The sequence below is a fragment of the Nothobranchius furzeri genome, chromosome 13 (genome assembly GCF_043380555.1).
Source record: "Nothobranchius furzeri strain GRZ-AD chromosome 13, NfurGRZ-RIMD1, whole genome shotgun sequence".
Taxonomy (NCBI): Eukaryota; Metazoa; Chordata; class Actinopteri; order Cyprinodontiformes; family Nothobranchiidae; genus Nothobranchius; species Nothobranchius furzeri.
Genome location: NC_091753.1, coordinates 22,177,049 through 22,189,440, shown reverse-complemented (window position 1 = coordinate 22,189,440; position 12,392 = coordinate 22,177,049). Strand labels below are relative to the sequence as shown.

The window sequence follows — 12,392 nt, the reverse complement described above, 5'->3', positions numbered from 1 at the left end:
ATTCTTCTCAGTAATAGCTAATCAGGAGCTGTTCTGTCTATCTACAAACACACACACCCACACACACACACACACACACACACACACACACACACACACACACACACACACACACAGACACACACACACACACACACACAGAGAGAGAGAGAGAGAGAGAGAGAGAGAGAGAGAGAGAGAGAGAGAGAGAGAGAGAGAGAGAGAGAGAGAGAGAGAGAGAGAGAGAGAGAGAGAGAGAGAGAGAGAGAGAGAGAGAGAGATTGACAGATAAACTTTATTTGTTTGGGATGTTTCAAATAGCTTTAAATCTCTTCTGTTATTTATTTATTTATTTTTTTGGGTGAAGATGTATTTTCACTAAGTAAACTTCCCATTTGAAATCAAGGTGCCACATAATCGTCAGAATCAAAAGTTTAGCTCATACCTGGAGTTTGGTGCTGCTTCCTGGCTTTACTCCACACGAGGGCAGTGGTGTTCCATGTACCAGACAGAGCTCTACAGTTTAAAGTCAAGCCGTTTCTCCAAAAGTTCAAACAACATCACTGGTTTCAACAGAAATATAACCTCATGTCTTATTTTGGTCATAAAACTGACAGATGGGACTCATTTGTGTCTTTGGTCATGTGCTCTGCACCATGTATGGGTTTGGGGTTAGGGTTTGAAAGCTTCAACCATCCAGTCAACATAAAATCTTTCCTTGTTCAACATCTGACAAGAACAGTTAATAAATTAACTCATTTGACTTCCAGATTCTCTTCTCAACCCTCTCAACTGAACAATTGCTTATTTTCTGTCTTCTGTCTTATTCCTGAAACATTTCTGTCAGCAAATAAACAGCTAATTTTAAAAGACAGGTCATAAATGTCTCACGTGTTTCGGTCCTGCTGATGCAGATCTAATGGACACTGAAATCAGGCCTGGGGGACTGAAAACCTTCCGCTCTTTTATCATTCAACCCAACAACAACAACAATAATAATAATAATAATAATAATAATAATAGTAATAGTAATAATAATAATAAATGTGAGGATTTTTATTTTGTTTCAGCAAGATTTCAAAAACTAAAGGACAACATTTTTTGCTTTCTAGAACTGAGAATTGTTGCTGTAGATGAAATTCTTAGATGATAAAAACAACTATCTTATTATCTGACCGGTCGGATGATAAAGTTTAGTTATCTCAATCAGAATTTACTTGTCTCTGCGTCTCTTCTTAACAAATTTTGATGCTAACAATTTATAGCATTGAATGCACAAGTACACTTAATTAGCATAAAATAAACATCTAAGTAATGACTTGTTAGGTGTTTTTGGTCAGAAGTGTTAAATCAGACTTCACTCACCTAGACTGTAATGCTCTCCTTGTCCACCTGTGGGCTCATAATAAAAGTATTTCAGCATGAAGGAATTTACAAACCAACCTAGAGATATCAACAAGACTGCAGGTTTAGTAAATGTATTAATGTTAGTAACAAACAGAACTGCGAATACGCGTATGTCCCTTCCAGATTTCTGATGATGATGATTATGATGATGATGACAATGATGAAACCAATGTGGTCCTGGGTGAAAACTCTGGCTTTCTTTGATGAATTAACTGATTAATCACATTATTTCTGAAGCTTGGTTAAGTTCCACCCAGCACACCCGGACCCGATCACTACCACAAATGAAAAAATCATGACCAGATCTACAGAGGCCTGTCTCACGTTTGCCAAAAGAAAACTCTAATGCTCCCAAAGACTTCTGGGTAAATATTCTCTGGCCTGACGTGACACAAGCAAAACTTTCTGGAAGGTGTGTCCCAGTCCATGTGGAATAAAATTAACACTAAAGGTAAATAAAACCAATGGTCAGACATGGTGGTGGTAGTGTGATGATCCGGGGCTTCTTATCTATGTAATTAAACAGACAGCGATACAAATCAAATGGGTTTATATAGAAATATGGGTGTTTTGATGCTTTGTATGTTGGAGCTGAGACACAAAAAGGAACTAGACAGATGTTGGGGTGATTTGCGGGATCAAGCTTTTCTTATTTAGGTTTCTGTTTTGTTATTTAACAGAATCTAACATGAGGAGTTCAGATACTGTGTTATGTGTTTTTGTTCATTATTGGTGACTTAATGAGGTTAATAAAAGATTACTTTTATGTAAACACTTATTTCTGTTAAAATCTTTCCCAACATTTACTCCCACCCGACTTGTAACACCTCAGAGATTTTCTCAGATCAGTGTGTCAGCGTGTGTTTCTAGCTGGTAGTTATTGGTTTATTGACTACAGAACGAGAAACAAACAAATGTCTTGCCACATTTATTGCATTTGACCCTGTTCACCATGTAGTTAGTGTTGTGTTGCTGCTCTGTACCGATGACCTCACACGTCCGTTTGCTCAGAGGCAGCTGGGTAGATGGTGCTCCTCTGTTGTCTGTTAGCAGCTCGTCGATCCCTTTCAGAACGGGAGCGGTCGTCAAGGGAGGTAAGGCTGATGAGCGCTGCGTTGTGTTTGTCTGGTCCACTTCATTTCACCCCAGATGGCCCGAGGGGCTGCCGGCTGTGGCGGCTGAGTTGGAGTTAATGACGGGGTTTTGTTTGGCATTCAGTCTCTCGCTGGGACAGGACACAGCCAGACAATAGCCAGGGTCACAGGTCCTCAGACACCCAGTGTCAGGGGGCTAATGTGAGCTGAGGAGCAGTGTGGTCTGTAGAGTCAGGCTCACGTGGCAGACACGACCAGGATCACTATAGGCTCCTGACAGACAGCATCATGGTGATCACTGAGTGGGTTTGAGCTCACAACCAGGTTGACCATAATGACCAGAGCTTTCTCTAAATGGAATGCAGCCTGTCTCCATGCTTTAAGTAAGAATGTCTGCTGTGAAACAGGTGTTTTGGGGTTTATTCTGCCTCATGAATTAATGATTCAGCCAATGGAGTGAGATGCGGCTGATTTTAAACCTGATGCTAAGGGCTTCTGTCTGAGTGGATTTGTGTCCCAACAGCAGCGGATTCAGGAGGACAGGCTGTGAAGATGCTTTAAAGCCCGTGTGATTTAGAACCACTGGCCGTTCCCCGTATGCATTTTGAGATTTAGAAAAGTAAATTAGTTCAAAGCTGAAATGTGTCTGAGTCCTCTGCCATGGTACATCACACAGAAACAATCCTCTCCACTCATGTTTCATCTCCATGTGTCCTCTGAGTTAAGTTAGATTTGACTGAACTGAGTCTTTCAGGCCCCACTCCCCCTCTTCTCTCTGGTCCCCACCTCCATCTTCATCCCTCCACCAGCCGCGGTGACCCTGGCACATGCTGCTCTGGCTCATCCAGCTGTGGAATTGACCTCCCATCATTGGTTTCCCATGGCCTCTGACCTCTCATGGTCAAGCCTGTGACTGTCTGGACCTCCTCCAGCTGGCTCTTGTCTCCCCCCTTCAGACACTTTCGCTGGATCCCGCTCAGTGTGCAGTACTAGAACATCCCAGAGTCTGCTGAAGGAAACCTGCTTTAGTGTTTCTGTCCTCCTTCGTAAAGCATTTGCTTATGCTATGTTTTGCTTATTAGGCTCATCATGCAGGACTGTCTTCTGCCTGCTTCTGCATCTTTTCATCTTTCCATCTGTCCATCTCTGTCCTCCTCAGCTCGCTGTCCTAATTCCACATCTGGGCTCTGGGACATGTTGTCCTGATTCTTGGTAAGCGTGGCATGCCTGAGGCCGCAAACACACCAGTTTGGCTTTCTGAAGGAAGACTTCACTTAATACTGTAAAATGTGACTTTCAGTTCCAAAAATACGAAATTCATCAAAAAGATGTTGATATTCTTATTTTCATTTTTTAGCTGACTGAATTACACTTTAGTTATGGATAAAACCTTTTACCGCTGAAATTAACATCCACATCAGATTAATTCATAGATATGTTTCTAGTTCCTCTAAATCATGGGTCGTTGCAAGAGAATAAAAAAACACTAGACAGGTTTCAATAATGTTACAATAAATGAAAATAATTTTATTATAACAATATTATTTAGTGTGATTTTGACTTTCCTGTGAAGTGGGGCATGCCCCGTCCAACCAAGTGGACTTTGGTCCAGCAGCAGCAGCAGCATTCCTGATCCCTGCTGAACTGAGAGATAGAAGTAGAGGGGAGGCAGGGAGAGCTGTCAGGGAGGGAGGAAGGGAGGGGGAGGGGGGGGGGCAAGAACAAGGGAGGAAGTGAGTGTTCATTACTAAATGTGCTTCTCAGTGTGGGCATGCCCAGTAGAGCTTGCCTTGCAGTCTGAAATCCAGCCTCTAAATTTGAACAAGAGGGAGATGGGGTGACTGAGCAGAGTTTTGTTGCTGCTGTCTCTTGCTCTGTTTTTCTCTAACATGTGTGTTTGTGTGTGTAGAGGGATTGTTGCTTTTGTTTTTCTATTAAAGAAAGCACGACGAAGCGGTGGTTGGAGAAAACGCCTTCCTATGCTGCATGTCCTTTCCTGTCAGTGACTTTTACCTCTCAGACAATGAGGGACCCAACTTGAACAGGCGCTGAGGGGGGAGCCGGGGTGTGAAATGTGAGGAGAAAAGCAAGAAGAGTGGCGCTCCGTCGGCTGTGCTGTCCAGGTCAGTACCCGGGAAAGCCTGAGTTCTTTTGAACACTTTCTCTGTTCACATTCAGAGCTGTTGGCCGGATGCGTGTTTGTGTTAATATTTAAAAATGCTGTGTTGTGGTGGCTGGATTGTTACCAGGACTGAATGAGCGAATGACAGCAGTGGAGCGTCAGAGCTCCGGCTGACTCCTGCAGCTCCTCGTTTGGGAGCTGTTGGTTGATCAGCTCAGATGTTCAGACGGGTTCACGTGCTGAGCGAGGACAAACTTGTGGCCACGTGGTTATGTTAATCCCAGAGACGTGTTGGCACTCGCTGGCTGGCTGAGCTGAAGCAGGAGGCGTTTTACCTGGAAATCCTCTGTAATCTGTATTTTATTGAATTTCAAACAAACCCAAAGGAAAAAAGTTCAAGGATTTTTTTGTAATCCCTCGGCTCCCTTTTAAAATCCTACCCTCTAATTATATAATAAATAAAAAAATTAACTGTATTAATTTTGGTTTTGCAGTCCATAATACCTCAGGTTTTCCTCAGCTGAATGCGCCTCTGCCTGATTTAGACATCCTGCTCTGGATGATTTGGCGTTACAGTTGATGTGCGTCTGCTGCTCTGGATCCACAGGAAGGTTGTTAGTCTGTTGTTTCTTGATTCAAGGCAGCTCTGAGGGCCCCAAACCATTAGCCATCCCATCATACCTTCTCTCTGACAACCAGGTGTCGCCAGCAGCATCCTGCTAGAGCCTCATGGTGACAGGTTCATTATTCCATAGCAATAGTTTCTAAGTTCAGAATTACAATCAGTATTACATGTAAGAAGGCACACTGAAAATGTTTTCATACCTTATATTATTACGTTTTTCATTTTCATTAATTTCATTTATGATCCACTACCTCAGCAGAAGCCCACGGTGCATTTGATAAAAGCAGCATCTAATGAGAACGTACAATGAAGACAACAAAAACAGTAACAATAAATAAAATACCCAAAAGGTACTCTAAGAAATTAGTGCAACGTGAGAGATCCCAGGGCTGAATAGGCTTGAACATAGTAATGTGTCTTCAAGTATGACTTAAAAACAATGATGGCGCCTGTTTAATATTCAAGGCAATTCATTCCAGAGTGTAGGTGGCAAAACAGCGAACGCACGATCTCCTTGTGATCTATACCTAGCACGAGGAACCACCAACATATCACACTCAGCTGCGTAGTATTTTGTTAAAATTACAGCATAATAATAATAATAATAATAATAATAATTATTATTATTATTGATTTTGTTACTATCATTAGTATTAATAATTTTGTTTAGCCAGGTTCAGCAAGTTCTTTGTTCAGGTCAGTATTTTGACTTGTTTCATTTTTGCATCCTGATCAATCTGCGACTTTTTAATTAAAGTCTTGTGGTTTGACTTGGGATGCATTGCACCGTAGACAGCAGCATCAGATAAAATAAAGAGTCTTTCAAAGATAAATAGTTGTTTCTGTTACTGAAACAAGATGTAGTCATGCAGTGATTCAATGCTTCACTGGTTTCACTCCTAATAATAAGGTGGTGCACTTGCTGGTGCAGGAGTGAGAATACAAGTGTGTATATGGAATACACATTTGTAACGGGAAGTCCCGTATGAGTCTGTGTGAATTAAAGGATGATCTTACAGTAGACGGGGATTAAAATGTACAGTCGAACGGACCAAGATGACGACAGGAAGGAAAAATCACACCGAGCGACGTAGAGGAAGAGCGTTGAGACATTTACTCGAGTTGAAAAGAATTTCACCTTCTGAAGAACCTTTTTCACAGGAAGTCACATTGTAGAGCTAGAAGTGACATTATGTAATGAATGCTAACCAGGCCATCTAATACAGTTTATGCTCAAGACGCTTACAGCATGCAAATGTCAAAAATGATCATTTTCAAGTAAAAACCACAGAATGCCTCTGCCATTATCATACAATAACACCTGTTTGAAGCTGAACCTTAAGGCTCCTTGTTGCAGTCCGTCAGTCTGTCACAAAGACATTTCAATGTTGTAGTTGAGCACAATCCATGAGTTTCCTTCCTGTTTCCCAAAGATGCTTATTGTTTGGCTCTGACTCTTCTCTTTGATCCATTGATTTTCTAACACAAAACCCTGATGCAAGGAATGCCAAGGAGCATCAGAACCAGGTACAACAGAAGGAAGAAGCAATGATGTTAAAGTCAAAAAGCACAGAAAATGTGAAAAAAATTGCCTGTTTCAAGAACAACCTGAGGAAACAGACCCTGTGCTCCTGGACTCCACGGTGTTTGGTTGTAATAATATTATTGTGACTTGAGGTTTCTGGGTGTGCTTTATTTTACGAAGTAAACTAATCAAAACAAAGTGCTTTATTTATTATTATCACTGTGGTGGTGTGTCGCTTTGCTCTTCATTGGCCGGGGGAACCTGCTCATCATTACCCCAGCAGAACGGGGCTCGCTCTGGTGTCCGGGAATGGTTGTGCCCTCTGTGCAGCAGTACCAGGACCAGAGTGAGTAGGGTGTGAATGGAGAGCGTGAGTGGGTGTGTCGCATACATTCTTGTAAGTCTTTAGGTCGTATGTGTGAGCATGAGGGAGGGAGTGTGTGACTGTGTTTGTGTGTGAATGTACAGTACAAGCAGAAAGTTTAGACACACCTTCTCATTCATTGTGTTTTCTTTATTTTCATGATCATGACCATTGGTAGATTCTCATTGAAGGCATCGAAACTATGAATGAACACATGTGGAGTTATACACACTTACATTCTCTTGATGAGCTTCAAGACGTGGTCACCTGAAATGGGTTTTCAACAGTCTTGAAGCTCATCAAGAGAATACCAAGAGTGTTCAAAGAGTAATCAGGGCAAAGGGTGGCTACTTTGTAGAAAATAGAACATAAAACATGTATTTCACCTTTTTTGGTTAAGTACATAACTCCACATGTGTTCATTCATAGTTTTGATGCCTTCAGTGACAATCTACCGATGCAAATGGTCATGAAGATAAAGAAAACACAATGAATGAGAAGGGTGTGTCCAAACCTTTGGCCTGTTCTGTATATGTCAGGTGATGTCTTGTGGTGCTACAACATCTTCGCCTACCCACCCCACTTTTCTGCCGGTGGGTGATGCCTTGGTCTGCCTGCATATCCGCAGTTCCCGTATCAGGGGTGGGGCGTTTTTGGGATCTGTCGGGTTGCTCCTAGAGGCTGACTGGTGGGGTCTGGATCCTTGGGCTCTGTTGCGTCCTCGGCAGGGTTGGTCACTGCTGTGTTCTGAACTCGGCCAGCTCGGGGGTGGGCAGGTGCGGACGGGCCTGGGGGCTTGCCATTGTTATCCCCCAGGGCTTTGGCGGCTACTGGTTGCGACCCCCGGGGTAATCCCCTGTGCCTCTAGAGAGGCGCGTTGGGGCTTCTTCGGCAGCTGTGTCCCTGGGGTTCCTGCACGTCCGGGAGACCCTTGGATCCCTAGGGCTTGAAACTCCTCCATCTTCCACATGTCTTTGGGAGCAGGTCTGTGGCCCCTCACACTCACTATTGGGCACTCCTATAGAGAAACCTTACATATTCAAGCGCGTGTGCGCACTTAGGTGCACACATGACACTCTCACAAGGATGGACTTGGGCATTTTCAACACATCACCCGTGTGGTGGCTGTGGTTGATACTAAATGCTATATGAATTATTACCAAATCAGCAAATATTGTTACTTTTCTGTAATAATAATGTGAATAATGTGAGTACCGTGCTGAACAAGCACTGAAGAGAAGACAGGTGACAACCCTGCCAATGTCCAAAAGTTCGCAATAAAAAACGTGGGATATCATTTTATAAAGCTGGAAGAACCACATAGCTGCTTGAAAGCAATAGAAAACAGGGTTAGGGTTCATCTTTGTTCATTTGTTAAATTAATTCATCAAAATTAATTGCAAATTATTAATGTTAAATTAATGTTAAATGAATGAATGAATGAATGTTATTTAGGTGTCTGTTTTCCTTGTATCTTTACGTCTGTAGGTCATGTTCAGTGATCATGCATGAATTACCTTCACAGCTGTGTCCTGCCATTGCTTTATGCTTCTGCTCAGAACATCTTGAAGAGCTGATAAAGCAGCTTGTATCGGAGACTTAAGAAGTTCATTTATCCAAGCAGCAAAATGATTCCCTTCATTCTTGAAAACTAGGTTCCCATGCGCTCCTGCCTGGGTCCCACCCCTCATGGCCCGTCTGAGACTTCATGATCCATCACACAGCAGGCATCCATGTTCTCCTGAAAGGCCCGTGAACTTGTTACCTCCCTTGGCCCGTCTGTCTGAATGTCAAACTCATTTTTCTTTTCCTGTGTCCCTTTCTTTTCCCATCCCCGTTCTGGGATTACGGGTGTATTGAAATAATTGGGCTGCATTCAGTGTGACCAGGTTGCCAGTGCAGCTCTTGAATAGAGATATCTAGCTTGGTGCCTTGATTTTCCTGTGACCTCCCTTTCACATCTCCTTCCTCCGCCTCCCTCTGGGGTCATGCAGGGTCATCATCATGACTCCTGTTTCTCAGTACAAAAGCAGAACATCCACGGTACATTATCTACAGTGGGTCAGCTGGCCTGGAGCTCCGTCTGTGGCCCATTCTTCCCTGGGATCTCTGGATCCAGCCTGTTCAACATGGCACACATTCAAAATGGCATCCTAAAGGGGCTTTTATTCCTCCTGCAGAATTCAATCACTTTTCTTTCTTTTTGCCTCTTTACTGTGTTATTCAGAGTTTAATGAGGGAGGCGAGATAAAGGCAAGCTTATGGTTTGCTGGATGATGGAGAGACTGCCTTTTTGTTTCTGTTGGAGGAGCCACACAGTGAGTGCTCATGTGAAATGAGTTCTGTTTTTTTTTTTAGCTAGAGAGGAAGGTGATTGAGATGTCTGAGTGAGAGCCAGGGAGTCTGGCAAAGCAGGGGTCATTAAAGTGTCAAAGGAGCTTTGGCTCTTCAAATATTCCTTTTCAGTTTAGAGACATCCTTGGTTCCAGGGAGTTCAGTAAAAGGAGGAGTTATTTTTCCTTTGCCATCAAAAGGAGGTGCTGCTTCTGCAAGGATTTTTCACTATAAAACATTACTGCTCTGATTTTATTAGCAGCATCCACACCGGCAGAGCTGTGCATCATCTTAATGCGTCCACAGGATTATCCTCTTACATAAACAGAGGCAGTGTGGACAGTTCCTGTCAGTGCACAAAGGGAATCAGGCTGCATGTGAGGAATTTCCAGGCTGATTCTGGATCAGGAGGTTGTTGTTTTGAGGTCTGATGTGGGTCAAAGTCTGTACCAAATGTCAGCTGTCAGAAAACGTGTTTGCTCTAGCAGCAGGACACGCGTCAGCAGCGACGAGCAAGATTTCCCTGTCTGACATCACAGAGTAGAGTCGGAGGAGTTCAATGGGTTTACACAAACAAACACACACACACACACACGTAGTCGTCATCTTCTCTGAGGTCTGCAATGGTCTGTCAAGTTGAAGTAACATTTATAGTAGATTTAATAATTTTGACACTTTATTTGGAAGCAAAAAACAAAAAGACACCATCCATCCAACCATCCATCCATCCATCCATCCATCCATCCATCCGACCGACCGACCGACCAACCCTAAAATATAAGTATTTTTCTTCTGATGCAACAATTTTCTGTTTTCTGTAAAGAAAATGTTAACTACACCTAAAAATACTCTCAGAGTGCCTCGAATGACCTATTTTACTTCCTCATCTAAATCCTATGGTTAACCACACTTACTTGAAACTGTGAAGAAATATGAAAATTTTACATTTTACACTTTTGGAAAAAATATCTTTAAAGGGATATTCCTCTCCTAAGTGAAATTGTGTCTATTTTAATATTCCCCAGAGTTAGGTAAGTGAGAAGTTAGCATTTTGTAACCAGCACAGTACTTCTTCTGGTCTGGCATCAGTCCATCTTCTTTAGCTTAGCATAAACTATGGAAGTGAATAGCAGGAGCTAACATTTTGTGTGCAAAAGTGATTAAAATTACTCAATAACGATATAAATTACTCCTGGTGAGCTCAATATGGATGTCCACTGCAAATGAAGAGTAAGAAATAATGCAAAGGATTTCAAGGAGCTGATTTAGACTTGAGACTACTTTACGACAAAGCACCGCTGTGACCCACCGCTGCATGGTGCACAAATATAACACAGTGGTTAAAAAAGTCACCGGCTTCCATGAAAAACACACACTCATTAGCCACACTTCAAACTTAAAGTAATTTATAATAACCCTGCAACACTCAATATATTAGATTAAATTAAAGACCATTTACAGATAGTAATGATTCACTTTTTCTTGGTGCCCCACAAAATATGGATGGGACTGCCATTTTATTTTTGGCTACCCGAGGTTTTTTGCGTTATAACTGCTGCCAGACCAGGAGAATTCCTGCGCTGGTCACTAGATGCTTTTTTCTCACTTTTCTAACTCGGGGGAATATGAAAATGGACAAAATTCCTCTTAGGGGTGGGATTATCTCTTTAAAAATAATTTTCGTAATGTTTTCGCTGCAATAATGTACCAAAATGGGACACCAGAAGGTTTTTTTTCCCTTACAAAACACAGAATGCCAAATGCTAATCAACCAACCAGATGTATTGGTCCGTGAGTGCGGTTTGGTTTTGCTGCAGCAGCAATCTGCTCCTGTTCTCATCGCCCCAGCTCGCTGCTACCCTGTAACCCAGGGGTGTCCAATCCTGGTCCTGGAGGGCCGGTGTCCTGCATGTTTTAGTTTGCACTCTGTTTCATCACACCTGATTTCAATCAGCAGTTAATTAACAGGCTTCTGCAGAGCCTGATGAGTTGCTGCACAGGTGTTTCAACCATTGAATCAAGTCTGTTGGAGCAGAAAAACCACTACACCTGCTGGATACCTGCCCTCCAGGACCAGGATTGGACATCCCTGCTAACCCTTATAAAGCCAGATGTGTACTCACCAAGCAAATACTTTTCAGATCATCACTTTTAATGCTCTCAGTCGTGGACATTTTCTCCTTTTAGACATGAATTGTTCAGCTATTACCGGTAGCTTGTCCATACAAGCTGGCTCCGAACTCTGATTGGTTATTTTATCATCGAGTCCTGCATGCTCAATTAGCTGATTGTTTCTTTTTTCCATCCTCCTATCTTTTTCGTTTTCTGATTGGATTTTCGTCACTGTCGATTTTCGTTGTCGCCTTTTATTTGTTGACAAAAATGTTGATCAATTTTTGTCATAATTTAGTCTTTATGAGTGTATTTTAGTTGTTGGTTTGTTAAAGTCTGCAAATATTTATTCATCATTAAAAAAATATACAAATATTTTGTCAAAAAAATAAAATCTGTCCCAGTCATTAATAAATCTCAAAGAACCTCAATGAGTGGTGAACAGGGAGAAGTATCTCGTCTTGCTTCTGCCAGTGTTCTCCCATCACCTCGTTTGCGACATGTCACGTTTAGTAGGCAACATTCTCGTTTGTCTCCAGGGCACACTATACATGCTGGGATTCTTGGCCAAGACAATGCAAAAAGTAGAATATCCCTGATTTAAGATCGGACAGGTCCTGTCGCCTTGCTGAACAGACAAGAACACTCATAACACACCACAGAGGTCAGGAATATCTGATAAGGTTATCTTTAGAGCCATTCTGGTGATTGGGGGTGTCCTTAAGATTGTTGGAAGGACATAATCGGGTTAAAGATCAGTATAATTATCTTGTCATTTAAACCAGGCTGAGCACAGTCAAGCATGGCTATTCCTACAGAGTAAGGTCATT

The 12,392-nt window shown here is 42.3% G+C and overlaps 1 long non-coding RNA gene across 1 annotated transcript in view; it reads left to right on the top strand.

The window, feature by feature from the left end:
* Nucleotides 1–4,247: 4,247 nt before the first annotated feature.
* LOC139062473 (uncharacterized) overlaps nucleotides 4,248–12,392 on the top strand; it is a 135,707-nt gene continuing 127,562 nt past the window's right edge. Inside the window, exon 1 of the long non-coding RNA XR_011516014.1 lies at nucleotides 4,248–4,603. This is a non-coding gene — a long non-coding RNA (uncharacterized lncRNA). The remainder of the gene's footprint in view (nucleotides 4,604–12,392) is intronic.